General features: G+C 33.8%; 1 protein-coding gene and 1 non-coding gene across 20 annotated transcripts in view; one reads left to right on the plus strand and one right to left on the minus strand.

Annotated features, from left to right (window-relative positions):
* Nucleotides 1–20,560, minus strand: part of CACNA2D1 (calcium voltage-gated channel auxiliary subunit alpha2delta 1) — a 514,911-nt gene that overhangs the window by 155,671 nt on the left and 338,680 nt on the right. The gene's annotated exons all lie outside the window — the stretch shown is intronic.
* LOC111773328 (U6 spliceosomal RNA) lies at nt 6,265–6,371 on the plus strand. The gene has a single exon (XR_002807712.2). It is a non-coding gene; the product is annotated as a U6 spliceosomal RNA (small nuclear RNA).

Consider the following 20,560-nt stretch of genomic DNA (forward strand, 5'->3'; position numbering starts at 1 on the left):
ACAGGTACCTTTTAAAGAATTAAAACTGGGGATGCCATAGAGACTAACTAGGTGGCTACTTTAGACAGGCTGTCAGAAATAGTCTCCCTGAAGAAATCTATTTTAACCTGAGACCTGAAAGACAATTTTCCAAGGAAAGATTGATATAAAGCATTTTATTAAGATAAGAGACCTAATAATACTGACAAATAGGAAATGCATAGTATCAAGAAAATGGCTTTATGATCTAGGGTGATATTTCAAGGATAGAATCTCACACAGTTTTCCTGCAACACCAGAATATCCAGACAGGTACATATGGCACAAAGGAATGCTGTGACAGATTAAAATGGCTTGGGTATTTTTACTGTAATAGATGAAATCCTAGAGAAATCAAGGTCTAATTCCAGTATTTTATTCAATCATTCAAAAAACATTTATTAATAATCCATGACTAGGCTCTTGGAATTAAATTCAAATAAATTATGATAATTCTTCTCAAGATGCTGTAAGTCTAATGGAGAAGACAGAGATACAAATCAAAGCATCTTATATCAAATTTTGTTTTTGTTTCACAGACCCTATTAACTGTTCCTGCTTGTCAGAAACTAAGTAAAGGTTTTGAGGGTCAGGGGAAGAGGTAGTAGTCACAAAAGACTTCCTGGAGGGGGTGGCACACACAGTTTTAAAGAAGAGTGGAGAGGTGGTAGTAGGGCTGGGTGGCTGATTCAGTGAATATCTTATTCAGGGCACAGAGGCAAAAAAGAGACATGAGGCATTCCAGGAGCTGGATATTGTTCAAAATGGTTGAATGAAAGGTGAATGTGGGACAACAGCGGGGAAAATAAGATTTAGAGGCACACTATTATGACGATCCAGAAGTACTAAAGAGAGAATAATTTTATTCTGAGAATTACAGAGAGCCATAGAAGCTGAAGTGCGAAATAATCATATGTGCACTTGAGACCTCACTCAGAAGCCAGTGTGAAACAAGACTGAATGTGGATTGGAAGCAAGCCAGGTGTGAGTGGGGGAAACAAGATAGAAAGCTAGTACGCTCACGCTGGTGAGGAATAATAATGGTTTGAACTAAAAAAGCAGGAGTGGACACAGGGAGTGGAAGGAAATTAAAAAGATGTTGAGGAGAAATAATCTACAGACCATAGTGACAAATGGTGGGAAAGGGGAAAAAGGAGTCTTGGTTTTCTGCTTGTGCCTGGATAGTACTATTAACAAGCTATGAACATTGGAGGAAAGGTGTATTTGGGGACAACAATGACGAATTCAGTTTTAAGCTTAACGTGAGGTGTCTATGAAATATCCATTAAAAAGAGTTATTCAAAAGGTAGTTAGAAAAATGAATCTGCAGCTTAGCTATGAAGTCTGTGTAGAAAAATCAGATTTAGGAGTCTGTTTCAGTGACAGTGGAACTACCTGTTTGAAAAAAGTTAGCACTTACTGACACCAATAAGCTCTATGGATCCTTAAGTACTGAAGAAGCCTTACATATTTGAGGGAGATTGCCAAAAGGAAACAATGAGAACCTAACTCTTGTAAACAACAATAACATCTTTTCCCATAAAAAGTAATCAGCAGGTACTATGTTTCAATATCTATTATTTTCATTTAACAAAAACAGCAAAATATGTCTTTCAAATATGATTTTCACATCTGCATTAAGATAAATGCACTGAATACAAATTCCATATATCTATGCATGACTCACAGTCCATCAAGAAGAGATAATATGAAAAGATATTGAAACCAATAAAACCCATTATCCTCTAATGCATATTTTTGAATTCTGCCTTTTTAAAATAGCTATTGACTTAAATCAAGTACCCAGGGATACAGTGACCACATCTGTCATACATAGAGCACTTTAACTAATGCTTGCTGTGCACTGGGAGAATAGGCAAATTCCCTTCTGCCTCTGTTAGAAAGATGAGGTCATCTATGGTGCCTGTATGCTTACAGCCTCAAGAGACTGAGGCTCGACAATTACATGGTCTTATAAGACCATAAAGTTCTACCACAGAGGTCGTATGTGTATTATTAAGACACTTCAAATTGCCAAACATACTCTTCTCACCATCATTGTGTGGCTCTATTCTGCAATTCACTTGCACATTTGACTTTCAGAAGCTGCATCAGAAGCTCTGAACATACAAATGCCAACCACCTTCATTCATTAGAAGCAAGAGTGACAAGATTTAATTACTTAGAAACATATCACATTTTTATTCCAAAAAAGGCAATTTCAATTGACCTTTCAGTAAAATCTAATATCAGAAAGTAACATATAGATCAAGACGTTTTATTTTTTTGATGGGAAAGATTCACTCTGAGCTAAAATATGTTGCCAATCTTCCTCTCTCTGTTTCTCTTTTTTTCCCTTCCCAAAGCCCCAGTACATAGTTGTATATCCTAGTTGTAAGTCCTTCTAGTTCTTCTATCTGAGCCACCACCACAGCATGGCTACTGACAGACGAGTGGTGTGGTTCTGTGCCTGAGAACAGAACCCGGGCCTCAAAGTGGAGCATGCTGAACTTTAACCACTAGACCACCAGGGTTGGCTCCAGATCAAGACTTTTTAAATCTTATATTTCATAAAACATAAAATTAGGTACATGTTAAGAAGTAATAACCTCAATTTAATTTTAAACACATAGTTACCATTCTGATAAAAACATTGACAGTTTACTAAAATGAATTTTATTGTTCTTACCAAAATGTATTTTCTTTGATATTAATCTTATTTATGTTTTTAAAAGAAGCTTTTACTTTCTTGTTACTTTGTGTTCCGTTTCAAACAGATAGAAGCCAGAATCTTTTACGTTACTTGCTAGTTTCTCTGGCCTTCCAAATAAATCTGATGCAAAGCCTTTTCATTTCTTTGATCCAACTGCAATTTGTTTGTATTTATTCTTCTACAGTATCTCCCATTTTCTTATCCTTTCATCTGCCATTTCTAAATGTGATGTCTCCAACATTTTTTGTTTAAAACCAAAAGCCTCTGTATTTTGTTGTTGTTTAATGTTTTTAAGAATTTTTTCTATTTTTTAAATTACATATCCTAAACAAGGTTGCAACACCTTCTTAGACAGGAAGGGATGTATGTGTGTGTGTGAATCACTAAGGCCACCAGACCATATTATTTTATCAGCTATTTAAACTGATGCATACTTATGATATGCATAATCATTTTAATTTAATTAATTCATTTAAAAGCATTTAGTTATAATAGCCCTTCTAGACACTGCCAAAATTTCACGTAATAATTTTTTGGTGAGGACAGAAAAAAATTTTTTTATGGCTTTGGAAATTACAGATATAATGCGATTTAGATTGAATTTGCTGTTTCTTTGTACTATTCTCAAAGAGGCTTCTTCTGAATGCAAATTTATTCCCTTGCTTCTAAACGTATGCCCAGTGATCTTTTCTACCACTTGGAACCCATCTTATTAATCATTTTATAGGAAATTTACTAGTTTTTTAAATCAAATTCAAATATCTCATCTTATTATCCGGAATTTTGCATCTTTTATTAAAGTTAATAAATCTTTCACAGGTATGTTTTTTGGAGCATAAATATGTGTTCATTAAAATGGAAATGTCCCTGAAATTCATAGACATTGTTTGTTATATCTATGTCTAAACAATTCACTTCTTTCCCTAGCTCAGAATAAGTTGATATTTATGCTATCAACTTCAAAATATAGACTATGGAAGCATATTTCTTTCCTAGTTTAAGGTATTTTTATCTGAAATTTCAATCAATGCACAGCTTCCTAGAAAAAGTTCTATACTTGAATGATATACATATATGAAATGTCTACATGTGTCCTTGCATGCAAAGTAAAATAGGGGTTAATGGGAGATTTGAAATGGTATTCTAAATATTTCAATTTTCAGAATATTTCAAACAAAGGTGTTTATTTCAAACTACTCTTTTTATTTGGGGTCGTCTGTTGTCCTTAACCTTTTTACCTTTTTTATGGTAAATGCTTTAGTGCCATTTCTAAGTACAGCTTGTAATTATAATTTTTGAAATGTATCAATCATAGCTAAGACCATGGTTTGAGGATAAATCTTTGAAATAAAACATAATTAAAATATTTGGTACTATTTTACATTGACATCTAGACCTCACTATTTACATCAAACACAAATGCAGATGTAGACATAATAAATGTGTAAATCTAATATTCCTTTATAGACTCCTATCCTAGGGGATTATTATATACATAAGGTTATATAAAAAGATTAAGTTTGTAGTAACTGTACACTAACATAAAATGAAAATCAAAAGAAAACAACTTTGCACATGTGCCACTGTATGTTATCAAAAGAATTTAAAGTTTCATATTAAGAATGTCTTGCTCAGAACAAAGTTCTCAACTTTCACTGTACCAAAATCTCCCACACCTTTACCACGATAAAAGGTCTGAACTCAGCATGGCCAAAATCTTAGGGAGGCAGAGAAGAGATAATGGGTCACACATAACTTCTACATTATTTACCCAGAAATCCAACAAATGAACACCAGTAAAATGTCATATGAGAGACGGGACCCATAAGACAAATGAAAATCTAAAAGTTCCAAAATGAAACTTCTAAGTAATTTGCTATATTGTTAAACTGAAAATCAGCAAGGCATATAATGTCCCCATTTGATCCATTAAAAACCTGTAATTTTTAAAATTTTCATTAACATTTTATACTTCATTATAAGAATTAATCAAAATATTTAAGTGAAGTGAATATAGCAATGCTATAATTACAGTAATGGTATGATACTATAATATATAGTCCTCTGTAATGAAAAATTGTTATATTTTATTGACAATTTAAATTTATGTACATTCTTTATACCCTACTAGCCCAGGTTAAATTCAAACCTCTTAATTTAAATTCGCCCTCTAGTCTAATAATTACAGATTACATGTTAGTTCAATTATCTTTTGTCATAAATTATGAACACTATAATTGTGTCAGTGGGAAGGATAGTTGACATCACATATTATGGGCAATGGTTTAATTTTGAGTTTTATAAAACAAGCTAATACCTTGGAGAAAATATAATTTCAACTTATAAAATTTATGTATTTTTAGCATATTTTGATTTGACTGTTGACTTGGAAATGAGCAAAAATGTATATTTAAAAGTGTCAAGAGTCTAAAATCGATCTATTGTCTAACCTCCCAAAAGTATAAGCTGTGGGTTTTTTGCTTTTCCTGAGCTACCAAATTTGTTTAAAATCCGGATTAAGGGGAAAGAGAAAAAAAAATGAAAGGTTGAGAATAAAAGATTGCAAATGACATTGTTTTGTAGCTCTAGATAAGATAAATGTGTTTGATGAGGGCTTTAAGGTTTGCTAGATATTAACTCAAAATTTATCTTGGAGACAGAACTTTTAGATTAAAATTTTGATTTTTAAACTTTTTGGGGAAAAAGTCCTGAGAAGCAGAGGAAGCCAGATTAGTCATTTTATAAATAGAATGATGACACAAAGATAAGTACATGAGTAGTGATATTCTAGGAAGATTAGTTAGGTAGAACAATCAGAACATAAGTGTTGTGTGAGTATGTATTTATATGAGTATTACCTGTATGCATATGTATATGATTTCAGTGGGTTAAATATCAAAGTAGTTTGTTGGCTTGTATGTTTTTTCACTCATCCAACAAATGCATAGCGTATTGTTGGTGGGATCCAGGTGTGGAAGATGGAGTAGTCCCTGCAGTATGTACTCATTCAACTCAGAGGCCTAGACTGATGGAAGTTCAATCTGTGTGGTTTGAACTTCTCCATCTGGTCATGGGGAAGACAGATCCAGAAGGACTAATGTTGACAATTAAATCCACCAGCTTGAAAGTCACACATATCACTTCCACCATAACCCATTGGACAGCACCAGCCACGTGCCACCACCTTGTTGCAGGTGGGAAAGGATGTGTAACCCTCCTATGTGTCCAAAAGAGAGATTCAGAAACAGTTGAGCAATACAGTCTCTACTGAACCTTGTCATATAGTACAATACACTGATTGAAGGTATATCCATGGAATGATTACTTTTAATTTCATTAGAAAGATAACCTATAAACTAGACAATCATGGCTTCTCTTTTAATAATGATTTACTTAGAAGAACACAAGAGGAACAATCTAATAAAAGACAGAAAGTCAGGAATGTCTTTGGAATGATCTACGGAACATGGTTCCATGGAGAAGACTGTTTGGAATGGAGCAGAAGGTTTGTTTTGATCAACAGAGGAGAAAAGGTGCTTGCTTCCGCAGCACATATACTAAAATTGGAAGGATACAGAGTAGATTAGCATGGCCCCTGCACAAGGATTACATGCAAATTCATGAAGTGTTCCATATTTTTAATGAGCATAATCGAAGACAGACAGGTTGAATGGCTCCAGACAGAGGAAGAAAGAGAACTAAGAATTAAAAAAACTGAAGAAAATCGCCCAGAAATAGCAGATTCAATGAGAAAATGCAACTTAAGAATCATCGGAATTCCTGAGGGCGTGGAAAAGGAAAATGGCGCAGAAAGTGTGCTTAATGACATAACAGCAGAGAACTTCCCAAATATAGGGATTGAGAGAGAAATGTGTGTGGAGGAAGCTTTCAGATCTCCTAGATTTGTCAATGTAAAAAGACCTACTGCAAGGCATATAGTAGTAAAAATGGCAAAAACAAATGACAAGGAAAGAATACTCAGAGCAGCAAGGCAGAAGAAAATAACCTACAAAGGAACACCTCTCAGACTTTCAGTGGATTTCTCTACAGAAACCTTACAAGCAAGGAGAGATTGGAATGACATACTCAAAATGTTAAAGGATAAAAATCTTCAGCCAAGAATACTCTATCCAGCAAAAATATCCTTCAGATATGAGGGAGAAATTAAATCTTTTCCAGACAAACAAAATCTAAGGGAATTTGTAACCACAAGACCTCCACTACAAGAAATCCTCAAGAGGGCCCTCATACCAGAAAAAGAAAAAAAGGGAGAAAGGGGTCACAAACCACAGAGTAGGGAGACAAATAGATAGAATCAGAATAGGATAGCAAATATTCAACTATAGCATTAGGATAAAGGGAAGTAAATCACCAAAGCAAAGACAATCCAATCACTCTAACCACAAACACACAACACAAGTTGGAATAAGAGATGAAGATAATAATTTAGGATGGGAGGAGGAAAGGGACTGAATCAGTTTAGGCTAAGGAAGTAAGAGACCACCGGAAAATGGACTATGTTATGTACGAGATTCTGAATACAAACTTCATGGTAGCCACTAAACTAAACAACACAGCAGAGACACAAAACATAAATAAGGAAAAAATCTAAGAAACCCAGCATAAGAAATTGCAGAAGTCGATAGGTAGGCTAAAACACACAGGATGAGAAACAAAGGAAATACAGGAAAACTGGAAAACGAGCAAGAGAATGACAGCATTAAGCCCTCATGCATCAATAATCACCCTCAATGTAAATGGATTGAATTCTCCAATAAAAAGACACAGAGTGGTAAAATGGATTAAAGAACAAGATCCAACAATTTGTTGCCTCCAGGAAACACACCTCAGCTCCAAGGACAAACACAGGCTCAGAGTGAAGGGGTGGAAGACAATACTCCAAGCTAATAGCAAACAAAAGAAAGAAGGTGTTGCAATACTTATATCAGACAAAACAGATTTCAGGAAAAGGCATGTAAAGAGAGACATAGAGGGCCAATATATACTGATCAAAGGGACACTTCAGCAAGAAGAAATAACGCTTATGGATATCTGTGCACCCAACACAGGAGCACCAAAGTTCATAAAGCAACTATTAGCAAACCTAAAAGAAGATATCAAAAATAACACAATAATAGTAGGGGACCTCAACACCCCACTCACATCAATGGACAGATCATCCAGACAGAAAATCAACAAGGAAACAGTGGAGCTAAAGGAAAAGCTAAAACAGTTGGACATAATAGAGATATATAGAACACTCCATCCCAAAACAGCAGAATACACATTCTTCTCAAGCGTGCATGGAACATTCTCAAGGATAGCCCATATGTTGAGAAACAAGCCAAGCCTCCACAAATTTCAAAAGATTGAAATAATAACAAGCATCTTCTCCGATCATAATGCTGTGAAGCTAGATTTTAATTAGAAGAAAAAAGCTGAGAAAGGCATAAAGATGTGGAGACTAAACAATATACTATTGAACAAGCAATGGATCATTGAAGAAATTAAAGAAGAAATAAAAAAATACGTGGAGACAAATGAGAAGGATAACATGCCGTACCATTCACATGGGATGCAGCAAAAGCTGTATTAAGAGGAAAATTCATCGCAATACAGGCACATCTTAACAAACAAGAAAAATCCCAAATAAGCTATCTTAAACTACACCTAGCTGAATTACAGAAAGAAGAACAAACAAAGCCCAAAGTCAGCAGAAGAAGAGAAATAATTAAAATAAGAGTAGAAATAAATGCTATTGAACCAAAAAAGGCAGTAGAAATGATCAATGAAACAAAGAGCTGGTTCTTTGAGAAGATAAATAAACATGACAAACCCCAAGCCAGTCTTAACAAAGAAAAAAAGAGAGAAAGCTCAAATAAACAAAATCAGAAATGAAAGAGGAGAAATAACAACACAGTCTGCAGAAATAGAACGGATTATAAGAGAATACTATGAAAAACTATATGCCAACAAAAGGATAACCTAGAGGAAATGGATAAATTCTTGGAGTCCTACAATCTCCCAAAGTTTAGTCAAGAAGATGCAGACATTCTGAGTAGACCAATCATAAGGAAAGAGATTGGAAGAGCAATCAAAAGCATCCCAAAGAATAAAACTCCAGGACCAGATGGCTTTCCTGGGGAATTCTACCAAACTTTCAGAGAGGATTTAGTACCTATCCTTTTCAAGCTATTCCAAAAAATTAAGGAGGATGGAACACTTCCTAACACATTCTACGAGGCCAACATCATGCTGATACCAAAGCCTGACAAGGACAGCACAAAAAAGGAGAACTATAGGCCAATATCACTGACGAACATAGATGCAAAAATTCTCAACAAACTTTTGGCAACCAGAATTCAGCAGTTCATGAAAAGGATCATACATCATGATCAAGTGGGATTCATACCAGGGACACAGGGATGGTTCAACATCTGCAAGTCAATCAACGTGATACACCACATGAACAAACTGAGGAATAAAAACCACATGATCATCTCAATAGATGCAGAGAAAGCATTTGACAAGGTCCAACACCCATTTATGATAAAAACTCTGAACAAAAGGGGGATAGAAGGGAACTACCTCAACATAATAAAGGCCATATATGACAAACCCACAGCCAACATCATACTCAATGGGCAAAAACTGAGCGCCATACCCCTGAAAACAGGAACGAGACAAGGATGCCCTCTATCACCACTCTTATTTAACATAGTACTGGAGGTTTGGCCAGAGCAATTAGGCAAGAAAAAGGAATAAAAGGAATCCAAATAGCGAGGGAAGAAGTGAAACTCTCGCTGTTTGCAGACGACACGATCTTATATATAGAAAACCCCAAAGAATCCATTGGAAAACTCTTAGAAGTAATCAACAACTACAGCAAAGTTGCAGGGTATAAAATCAATTTACATTAATCAGCAGCATTTTTATACTCTAATAACGAACTAACAGAAAAAGAACTCAAGAACACAATACCATTCACAATCACAACAAAAAGAATAAAATACCTCAGGGTGAACTTAACTAAGAAAGGGAAACACCTATACAATGAAAATTACAAGGCTTTTCTGAAAGAAATGGATGATGACATAAAGAGATGGAAAGACATTCCATGTACATGGATTGGAAGAATAAACATAGTTAAAATATCCATTCTACCTAAAGCAATCTACAAATTCAATGCAATCCCAATCAGAATCCCAATGACATTCTTCACAGAAATAGAACAAAGAATCCTAAAATTCATATGGGGCAACAAAAGACCCCATGTTGCTATAGCAATCCTGAGAAAAAAGAACAAAGCTGGAGGCATCACAATCCGTGACTTCAAAACATACTACAAAGCTACAGTAATCAAAACAGCATGGTACTGGTAGAAAAACAGGTGCACAGATCAATAGAACAGAATTGAAAGCCCAGAAATAAAACCACACATATATGGACAGCTAATCTTTGACAAAGGAGCTGAGGGCATACAATGGAGAAAAGAAAGTCTTTCCAACAAATGGTGCTGGGAAAACCGGATAACCACATGTAAAAGAATGAAAATTGAGGGGCTGGCCCCGTGGCTGAGTGGTTAAGTTCGCGCACTCCGCTGCAGGCGGCCCAGTGTTTCGTTGGTTTGGATCCTGGGTGCGACATGGCACTGCTCGTCAAGCCATGCTGAGGCAGCGTCCCACATGCCACAACTAGAAGGACCCACAACGAAGAATATACAACTATGTACTGGGGGGCTTTGGGGAGAAAAAGGAAAAAAATAAAATCTTTAAAAAAAAAAAAGAATGAAAATTGACCATTCTTTTTCACCATTCACCAAAATAAACTCAAAGTTGATCAAAGACGTAAAGGTGAGACCTGAAACCATAAGGCTTCTCAAGAAAATATAGACAGTACACTCTTGGACATCAGTATTAAAAGGATCTTTTTGGACACCATGTCTTCTCAGACAAGGGACACAATAGAATGAATAAACAAATGGGACTTCATCAGACTAAAGAGCTTCTTCAAGGGAAATGAAAACAGGATTGAAACAAAACAACCCACTAACTGGGAAAAAATATGTGCAAGTCATACATCTCACAAAGGGTTAATATCCATAATATATAAAGAACTCACACAACTCAACAACAAAAAATCAAACAACTGGATCAGAAAATGGAGAGGAGATGTGAACAGACATTTCTCCAAAGAAGATATACGGATGGCCAATAGGCAAATGAAAAGATGTTCATCATCGCTGATCATCAGGGAAATGCAAATCCAAACTACACTAAGATATTACCTTACACCCATTAGAAAGATAAAAATAACTAAAACTAATAGTAACAAATGTTGGAGAGGTTGTGGAGGAAAAGGAACCCTCATACACTGCTAGTGGGAATGCAAACTGGTGCAGCCACTATGGAAAACAGTATGGAGATTCCTCAAAAAATTAAAAATAGAAGTACCATACGATCCAGCTATCCCACTACTGGTATCTATCCAAAGAGCTTGAAGTTAGCAATCCCAAAAGTCCCATGCACCCCAATGTTCATTGCAGCATTATTTACAATAGCTAAGACATGGAAGCAACCTAAGTGCCCATCAACAGATGATTGGATAAAGAAGATGTTGTATATATATAGAATGGAATACTACTCAGCTGTAAAACAGAACAAAATCATCCCATTTGCAGCAACATGGATGGACCTTGAGGGAATTATGTTAAGTGAAATAAGGCAGATAGAGAAGGACAGTCTCTATATGACTCCACTCATATAAGGAACATAAAAATGTAGACAAAGAGAACAGATTAGTGGCTAGCAGGGGAAAAGTGGGGTTGGGGGTGGGCACAAAGGGTGAAGGGGTGCACTTACAACATGACTGACAAACAATAATGTACAACTGAAATTTCACAAGATTGTAACCTATAATTAACTCAATAAAAATTAAATTATAAAAAAAAAGTGAGAGAGAAGAAAAGGTTGGCCACAGTGAAATTCTTGAAAAGTAGAGAGAAATATATTAAAATATTGTGATTATGCTACCATGTAACATAGTGTTCTAATAACTAGTCTTTGTACATAATTCCTGATGTTTACCATATGTAGTGCAAACTATATACAGGATACTAGAATACCAAATAATGCAAACTTAATTGCATTAAAATAAATTTAATTAATTCTTTAATTCATCAATTCTGTTTTGTTAAATATTGATTCAAACATTGATTTTTTTTAACTCAATGAATGAATGGAAAAGAAGATGAGTATATGTGCTCAATTCCATGTTAAGAACTTCTAGGAGATGGCAATATTCTCATCTGACTAAGATCAAAATAATTTATACCTAAGTTTTCTCAGGAAAATGAAGGCTGCTGATGGATAAAATAAGATGCTTTGGTGTAACATTCATCCAACAGCGGTCTAGTTATATCTTTTCCTTTACTCCTCATAGCAGTCCTTTGAGTATTACATATTATAATACTCTTACAAATGGCAACTTTGTCATAATATTTTTGCTAGAGGCCTGTTTATCTAAATATTCATTGGGATATCATTTTCCTTTTTAATTTTAAAATTTTATTTCCTACCCCTTAACTTTTTATTTTTGGTATCATTCTCTATTTATATCAAAGGCTATCCAAAGTACTCCATATTTCACACTGTATGACTTCTTCCTCAACTTTTCTACTTTGAAAAGTCTTTCAATAATCTTCAAAAACAACTCACAACATCCTTTTGAGAACAACAAATATTAGAAATTAATTGAATAAATTTGGACTCCTATGGGAAGATGTTAACAGTAGGAGTTGGTTTAAAAAATGAAATACAAATAAACAAATATGATCAATGACTTTACTGAAACTAAAATAAATAAATAGCATTCTGCATTAAAATGATTATGCACATAACACTTGCATGGTCTTTTAAAATTATAGATAGCCATCATTCAATTAAATCAACTGGACACTTAAGGGAAACTACTATTTCTGAAATAGTTTTGGAAATCCTTATCTTGAATTATATTTTAAATTGATGACAAATATTTTGGCCCTCTCAGAAATTATTTTAATTTTCAAACAGCTGTAACTTCTTTAGAATTAAGTGTGATGAAAAACTCTGGCTGTTCTTTTTATTTATTCTTTTTTTAATATGGTAATTATTTAATTTTTTTTCCTAGGCTAGAAAACTGGTATTATAGGTAACTCCAAAAAGGAGTTGTAAGGTCAAAATACAAAAAAATAACTAATATATATGCAAAATTCTTGCATAAAACTTGTTCACATTTAGAAGGAAAGGAGAAAACATTTCCATATAGAAAGATATTGTTTTAAATTTGAGAATACAAAAACTCCAAGTAATAAATGACAAAATACAGGGGATAATTGAAGTTTTCCATTAGAAATGGGAAAATGTGGGATATATATGTACTGAAAAATAATAGTTTTTCGTATTTTTTTTCTTTTAGCTTTGGGTTGGATCTGATAACTGAAGAGGATCAAAGAATTAAATTTTTCTGGAACGAGGATATTCTTCTATGGGTCAAAGAAGCCCTGTGACTTACAAAAGATGAAGATTAAATAGAGAAGCCATAGTAAGTATAAAAGATACTATCCCCATAGAAGATTAATTTCTTTCAAAAGTAAAGCCTTCCACAAATTATTTGTGTAGCTTTCCTGGGGCATTTATGTTCTATACCTAAAGTGATGTAATCATTGTTGATTTATTTCCATACCACTGGCAGTGATTACCAAGAAAGTATAAAAACAACGATTGGTCTCCAAGGACCTACATGGATAGTAATGGGACATTTCTTCAGTCAAGTTCCAGTCTGGGTGAATGTAAGTTAATAAAGGATTGCAGTGTCCGTGGGAGCCTATCATGAACTTCCCCACAGCTTCTAGTTATTCTCACTTGCAAGAAACAAGCAAAAACAACACAATTTTTACATAAGGCTGAAACAATTAGCAAAGCCTTTATTATAACCATTACAATGCTCTGTACCTCAAGTAATATTTTTAAAAAGTGTCATGTGTTATGCATTAAGTTAAAATCGTATGACTTTATTTGCTCTAATGACAATAAATATTGACTAAATTCCATCTCAACACTCGTATAGCTCATAGCCCCATAATTTCAAAATCTGATCTTTATATCTTGAGACAAAATAGTTTTGAAATCTTTAGTCATTTAAACTCTTTCCCTTTTTAATAGGATTTTAGAAATATCTTTTAAATGCCTCTTTATCTCTAGGGAGAAATTTGCATAAGATTTTAGCCATCTAGCAAAATGCCAGATGATTAAAAAAATTCTCATCTCAAATTGCAGACCTCCATTTTCTCTCCAACTGTCAGTCCCTTTTTAATTTGCTGTGAACAGTACTATCAGTCTGTTTTGGAGGCTATTCTGATTTAAGATTTCATTATCTCTCTTCTTCAACCTTTGAATGGCCTGTCACTTGTTATACCAATCATAAAAGCTAGCCAAGTGCACTTCTGATTCCATCAATTTACAGAGGCATTGATTTGTGCACAAATCCTTTTTCACGTCTTCCCTCTCTGTTCCCTTTTTAATTTCTTTTTAGAAACAAAGAAACAGTGAATTTTTGTTTGTTTTCCCCACTAAATAATAAGAAAAAGCATAGCAAAACTGGACCTTTAACGCCTGAATATTCAGTAATAGACTAAAAAAATTCAGAGGACGTTTTCTTTATAACACAGCTCCTAATATTAAAAAATGAATAGCAATTAAAAAATTTAATAAACATATTGTACATTTGAGCTCCCCCTTAAAAAAGAGCACTGAGAAATAAATGTCAGCTCTGAGAAATTATGGAAAGATCTGTGATATTCCTTAGTGAGTTCTATGCATGCTAAACATAGTGCTGGAATTTAGGTGATCTATATATGGGTGTTATCCTTATTAGACGAGAAACATGAATACAATAGCAAGATTAACCATGTATGTTGACGGAGATTCTTAAAACCTTTTCTAAGTACTCTTGACTCACGGAACATCCTTCATGATATTCCTAAAAATAGACTTTCCATTAGCTATTTCTTATATATTTGGCCAAATATGCAACAATATGAGATAAACTTCGTAATAAAATACAGTATAAGAGACAGAGTAAAACAAAAGAACCATGAGACAGTTTTTGCCCAAATTTTGGCTAACTTCGTATCATCTGCTAGGGCTGGGATGAAGCATAAAGGATGTCACTTCTCTCTTATATTACCCTAGGTGTTTCTGGGGAGACAAATCCAAATTGCCACCCAGGGCCATGGAAGCATCTAGCAATACATTTTCACATAGTATAGAGATGTGTGTCTGCTGGATCAAAGAAACTACAGAAGAGAAGAGTACAGTAAGAAATCTATAAATAATCCATAAAATCTCTCCTGAAGAGAAACAGTCAGTTTAAATTATCTATAAGACCCATCATCTACCCAGCCCTGCCTTAAGCCACCCAGCTAGGTAACAGTCATCATAGAGGAAACGCTAATTCAAATTTGGAATTTTGACTATTCCATGGGAACACACATTTTAATTTCTGAATTGAGATATTTTTTTGGAGACTTTCTATGACTAAAAGTGAACAAGACCATTATATTACTTTAGAATCACTAGGAAAGTCATCTTTATCCACTGTCTTTCACTGAAAAAGTTTGAGTCTAACAAAATAAATCAAGATTTTCACAACAAATCACATCACACTTGTACAACAAAGTGATTCATACAGAAAACAGAATGAGTTATAAATTTTATGAAAAATACTGTGCCCAGTTGTCATTAATATAAAATTTTCTAGATAAAGTAATTAATGTGAATTAAAGGAAACATATATTTGTGGGATGTTAATGTTACATGGTCATAGAAATATGGAAAATAATGGGCAAAACAACTTGAATTTTGTTTATTCCTAGCAAAATTTCTGAGCTTTTAAAGATTAATGGGTACTATGAATCCCCAAAGAAGGAGCTATAAAACACATTTCCTAAATTTACTTGACCAGCAAACCATTATCCCACTTAAGAATCTTCATATAATTTGATTACCTATAGCACAATTTAGAAAATGTGGCATGTTCTAATGAGTAGTTGTCAATACCATGGTAAGTGATATGGAAGACCATGCAACCACCATAATAGATGTCTACATAAAAGAATCTGAGTGGACCTTGCAATAGTCTCCTTCTCAACAGCTAATTTACAACTTTATTTTCAATGAGATCTAGAGGTTTTTATAATTCTAAATATTATTATGGGTTAAAATAACCCTTAAATTTCAAATAAGGTACTAGGATGCTTCACAAATTCAAGCAGTAGGAGAGTATTCTAAAATATAATCATTTTGTAATGTGCACAGGACAAAATTATCTGCACAGACTGGTGATGGAACATAGAATGACTGCCCAATCAATCAGGTTGTTACAATATTCTTCTGTCCTCTCTTAAAAGTAAAAAAATCAAAACTACACTTCAGTAACTACAAATTTTAGTCTCTGCATCTGCAGAGCCTAGGTACGCACTAAATAACAGGGAACTCTCCATGAAAACCACCAATCTAATTAGTGTTGCTATATAAAAGCCTAGAATTGCATACTAATTGTCTTTCCAATTCAAGTCTATTCATCTATTGAGCTTGGGGAGCATTACTTGATTTCTAGAGCCCATTCATTTTAAGGGGAAATGCAGAAATCAAGATTCTGAATTAAAATGCAAAAAACGGTCTTGCAAATCCAAATTTAGCTGCTAAATATTCGTAAACCATTTCTTTCAGTATGAAGTGTGAAATATCCAGCTTAACTTTTTCATTGTTTTATATTTATTCTTTTAAACCTCAGTTTAAGTCTATAATAGTCCTTCTCTGGAAATAAATTTATGTCTTATTCAGCTAAGGGTGTCATAACAAAACACCAGAGACTACTTATTTTCTCAGAGTTCTGGACACTGGGAAGTGCAGTATCAAGGTGCCTGCTGATTCGGTTTGCTGTTGAGATCTTTCTTACTGGTCTTACCTCCAAACAGGCCCTACTCCAAATATAGTCACATTGGGGGTTAGGGCTTCAACACAGGAATTTAGGGGGCACAATTCAGTCCATAAAAGTTTACAAAAATCCATGAAATTGTTATTCTATTTTCCTAAATGAATTAAAGGATTAGTGGAAGACGACCGTATCTTTGGCATTTGGGTTTTCCTATGGTCAACATTTTCCTATCAGAAAATGAACACTATATACCTATCTATGAAATGAATGTATTAGAGAAACATCATCGGAGAAAGGCAATGAAAGAAAATGCAAACTTTACCTCAGAAGGCGAATTGCTTCTCTTTCTGCCATACTTATTAAATATGATGAAATTATCCTAGCCTAAAAATTTATATTTTATATATCAGGTTTCTCCTCAATGTCTTTTTATGATGTTCCTACTATTTCAGTGCTCTACTCCTAATGAGGAGTAATGCTAATTATGCTTTTTTTTTTTTAACAAGGGGTGATCAGTTTGTTACAGAATCAACTGTTCTTCTTAAGAGGACCCTTCCTAAACACTTATAAGAAGTGGTGGGGATTTCCCACTTCTCCTCAATTATCAAAGCAATCTTTGTTGTTGGTAGTGGTATTTTGATAAGATTTTAATAAAAAAATGGGTGTAAGATTTTATTGAATGCTTAAACTGCATCGGTTGATATAGAATATTACAACATTATAACATCTAAAATATTCAATTAGTAAGTTATTTATTTTGTCGTCATGCATTATTTTTTCATCATTGCTTTACTTTGCAAATGTATTCTTTGGAATTTTTCATCATTATTTATAGGTGAGATTGGCTTACAGTTATCTATCTTTTTTGTCCTATGTTTTTTGCATTATTTCGATGTTTTTTCTGTAAGAATTGATATGAGTTGATAAACTTTTCCCATTTTTATGTGTTCTAGTAAAATTTTTAAAACATGAAAGTATTTATTCTCTTGAAAACTTTACAGAAATCACTCAGCATGAGGTATTTTCTTTGGTGAGAAGTTGGAATATGTTTCCAATTTATTCTTTGATTATTGACCTATCATTGAATCAATTTTTTAATTTTAATTTTCATTAATTTTTAATGAAGCTTCTTTCTTTTTTCCCCCAGTAATTTTATTGAGATCATAATGGTTTATAACATTGTGCAATTTCGGGTGTACAGAATCAATTTTGATTATTTATATTTTATAACGAACCAATCTGTTTTTCTTATACATCATAATACTTTATTATAAAATGGTATATAGTTGACAAATAAAAATGGCAAGCAATAGGATATATTGGAGAATATGAGGAAGCCATTTGGTATAAACCTAATTAGGCCTGACCTTGTCCTTTCAAAAGGGCCTGACCTACGCCGTTGAGCACGCATTGTATATCCAATTTAGATATTCCCTATGGCAAGAGCAAAATGCCCTTGAGATAAAGGTGCAACTTCCCTCCCCCTCCCAATGTTGGCGTCTCCTTAAGGATTAAGTATCTTTCCTTAGGCTGGAGGCTGATTGCTGTGCTCACCTGTGACCCCCCAGCTTGAGACAATGGACTTGCCTCCTGCTACACCCACCAAGATAGCAGACCTACTATCTGCTGTGTCCATCAAGTGCTGTGCTGACGGGGCGGTCTTGTGGCTATTGTGGGAGGGACATTTCAATCGTATGTGAAGCACCCTCTTTGAGGGTATATAACCACCCTGTGTACCCCCACTTCTTCGGAGTGCTCTGTTCCTTTGTGGAAAGACTCTCCCGGGTTATAATCCTAAGATTTAAGCTCAGAATAAACTCACCCAAATTTTCATTTATAGATTGGTTATGGATTATTTTCTTCGACATAGTGTTCTTTTCTGATTTTAATCTCCATTTTATCCGGAGTTATACTCTCACTTTTAATATTTTTCTCTCTCTCATTTTCTAATGGCCTTGCCAAATGTTTGTGTATTTTTTTAAAAATTTGCGATTTTATTGCTAAAGTAGGCTTTACCACATTTTGTTATTTTGAATTTTTAAATTTTTCATATTTATCCAAATTCAATTAAATATAACAATTAAATTCAGGCTAAGGTAAAGATGAAAACTCTACAATATATTTTGTGAGAGATCTAGCGTGTGGGAAAATCAGGGTAATTTCTAAAGGAGTTTGTTATCGTCCCCTCAGACAAACTGCTGCTACCTCTCATAGTGCCCTAGTATTTTATTTTAGACAGCTACGGAACCCAATGCATAAAAAGAAACACATGATGTTAAAGCTAGAAAAAAATTAGCAGTAAACTATTCCAACTTATTATCAGTACTTTATACAATTGACAAAACACTACTTAAAAGATAATTTCAGTGTTCACAAAGTTGGACTTAGAAAGGCACTAATCCATTGCTAGTATAAATCTAAACTGGTACTAACCTGCAAGATCAAAGAAATTTATCAACAGCTTTGACCTTCTAATACCAGTTCCTGTATTTTATCCTAATAATGGGAGATGCAGAAATTTATTTATTCATGATGATAAAATGATAACAATCCAAATTTCAACTAGTTATGGAACACATACAGTCATGTATCACACAATGACATGTTGGTCAATGACGGACCACACATACGATGGTGGTCCCAAAAGATTAGTACTATACAGCCTAGGTGTCTTATAAGCTATTCCATCTAAGTTTGTGTAAGTACTTTCTATGGTGTTTGCACGTGACGAAATTGCCTAATGATGCATTTCTCAGGATGTAACCCTGTCGTTAAGTGATGCGTGACTATAATACTAAAATGTGATTTTCAAAAAAATATTATTAAATACACAATAAACCTTCTGGTAAGTTAAAAGGTCTAGTATAAACTTATAAACACTAACTCACTTTCGTAATATGTCAGTATTAGTATATTCCTTTAGTTTACTATATATTTACTACTAGAATATTTAGTGAATACATATATACATATATGGTATGCATATTACCATAATTTTACATTTTTTCCTTTCTACTATTTTGTATTTCATAAAATCATCATGTGTTTCCTTTATAATGATGGACATAAGTATTTGAATATTATATTTAAGTTGAAAGCAATTTTAAAAATCCTAAGACATTTGGAAGAAAAACATACACTATTTCAGCCAAGATTCTGGTAAGTGGAACAACCCAATCAATAGTTTCATTTCAAAGAAACAGAGCATAGCATTAGTTGAATGTCGTTTTTTTGGTACAGAAAACAACAGCCAAAACGCTATCACGCACATACAGAAACATCAATAGTTTGTATAATTTAAAATCTGCTGATACTGTGAGGTCTATTATAGGAAATAGACTTTTGGGAGCCAGGTAAGCCCAAAAAAGGAGCTCAGCAATCTGTATCAATGTATACCAATTTATGTAAATAGGAGACATTAAGAAGTTTCTCTGTATATTTTTTCTCTATTTTCCACTAAGATTTCTATCATCTGTTCCTAACTTGTACCACTGAATGATCGGGAAAGAAACTAACTTGAATGGAATTTATTTAACTAGAAAAGAAAATTTAAAAGTTATAGAGAAAGGCATAGAGAGAGAGTCTTTTGATATTCTACCAAACTTTACTTTCATTTAATTCACTACTATCTAAAGATCTTAATAATTTTATCTTAGCACATTGGCTCCTTCTCAATTAAAAGTGCTTTCATGAGGTTTATTTATGAGAATTAAATTTGTATGCCACACTATTTTGAGTAACTAGGTTAATTGACTAGAATGTTTTCAATATAGAAAATTTTTGATAATAAATATAAAATTAGAAGGAAGAGTATAGACCTCAAAAATATACAAGCTTTACACATTTTTGATA

Source organism: Equus caballus, chromosome 4 (assembly GCF_041296265.1).
Source record: "Equus caballus isolate H_3958 breed thoroughbred chromosome 4, TB-T2T, whole genome shotgun sequence".
In the NCBI taxonomy this organism is placed as follows: domain Eukaryota; kingdom Metazoa; phylum Chordata; class Mammalia; order Perissodactyla; family Equidae; genus Equus; species Equus caballus.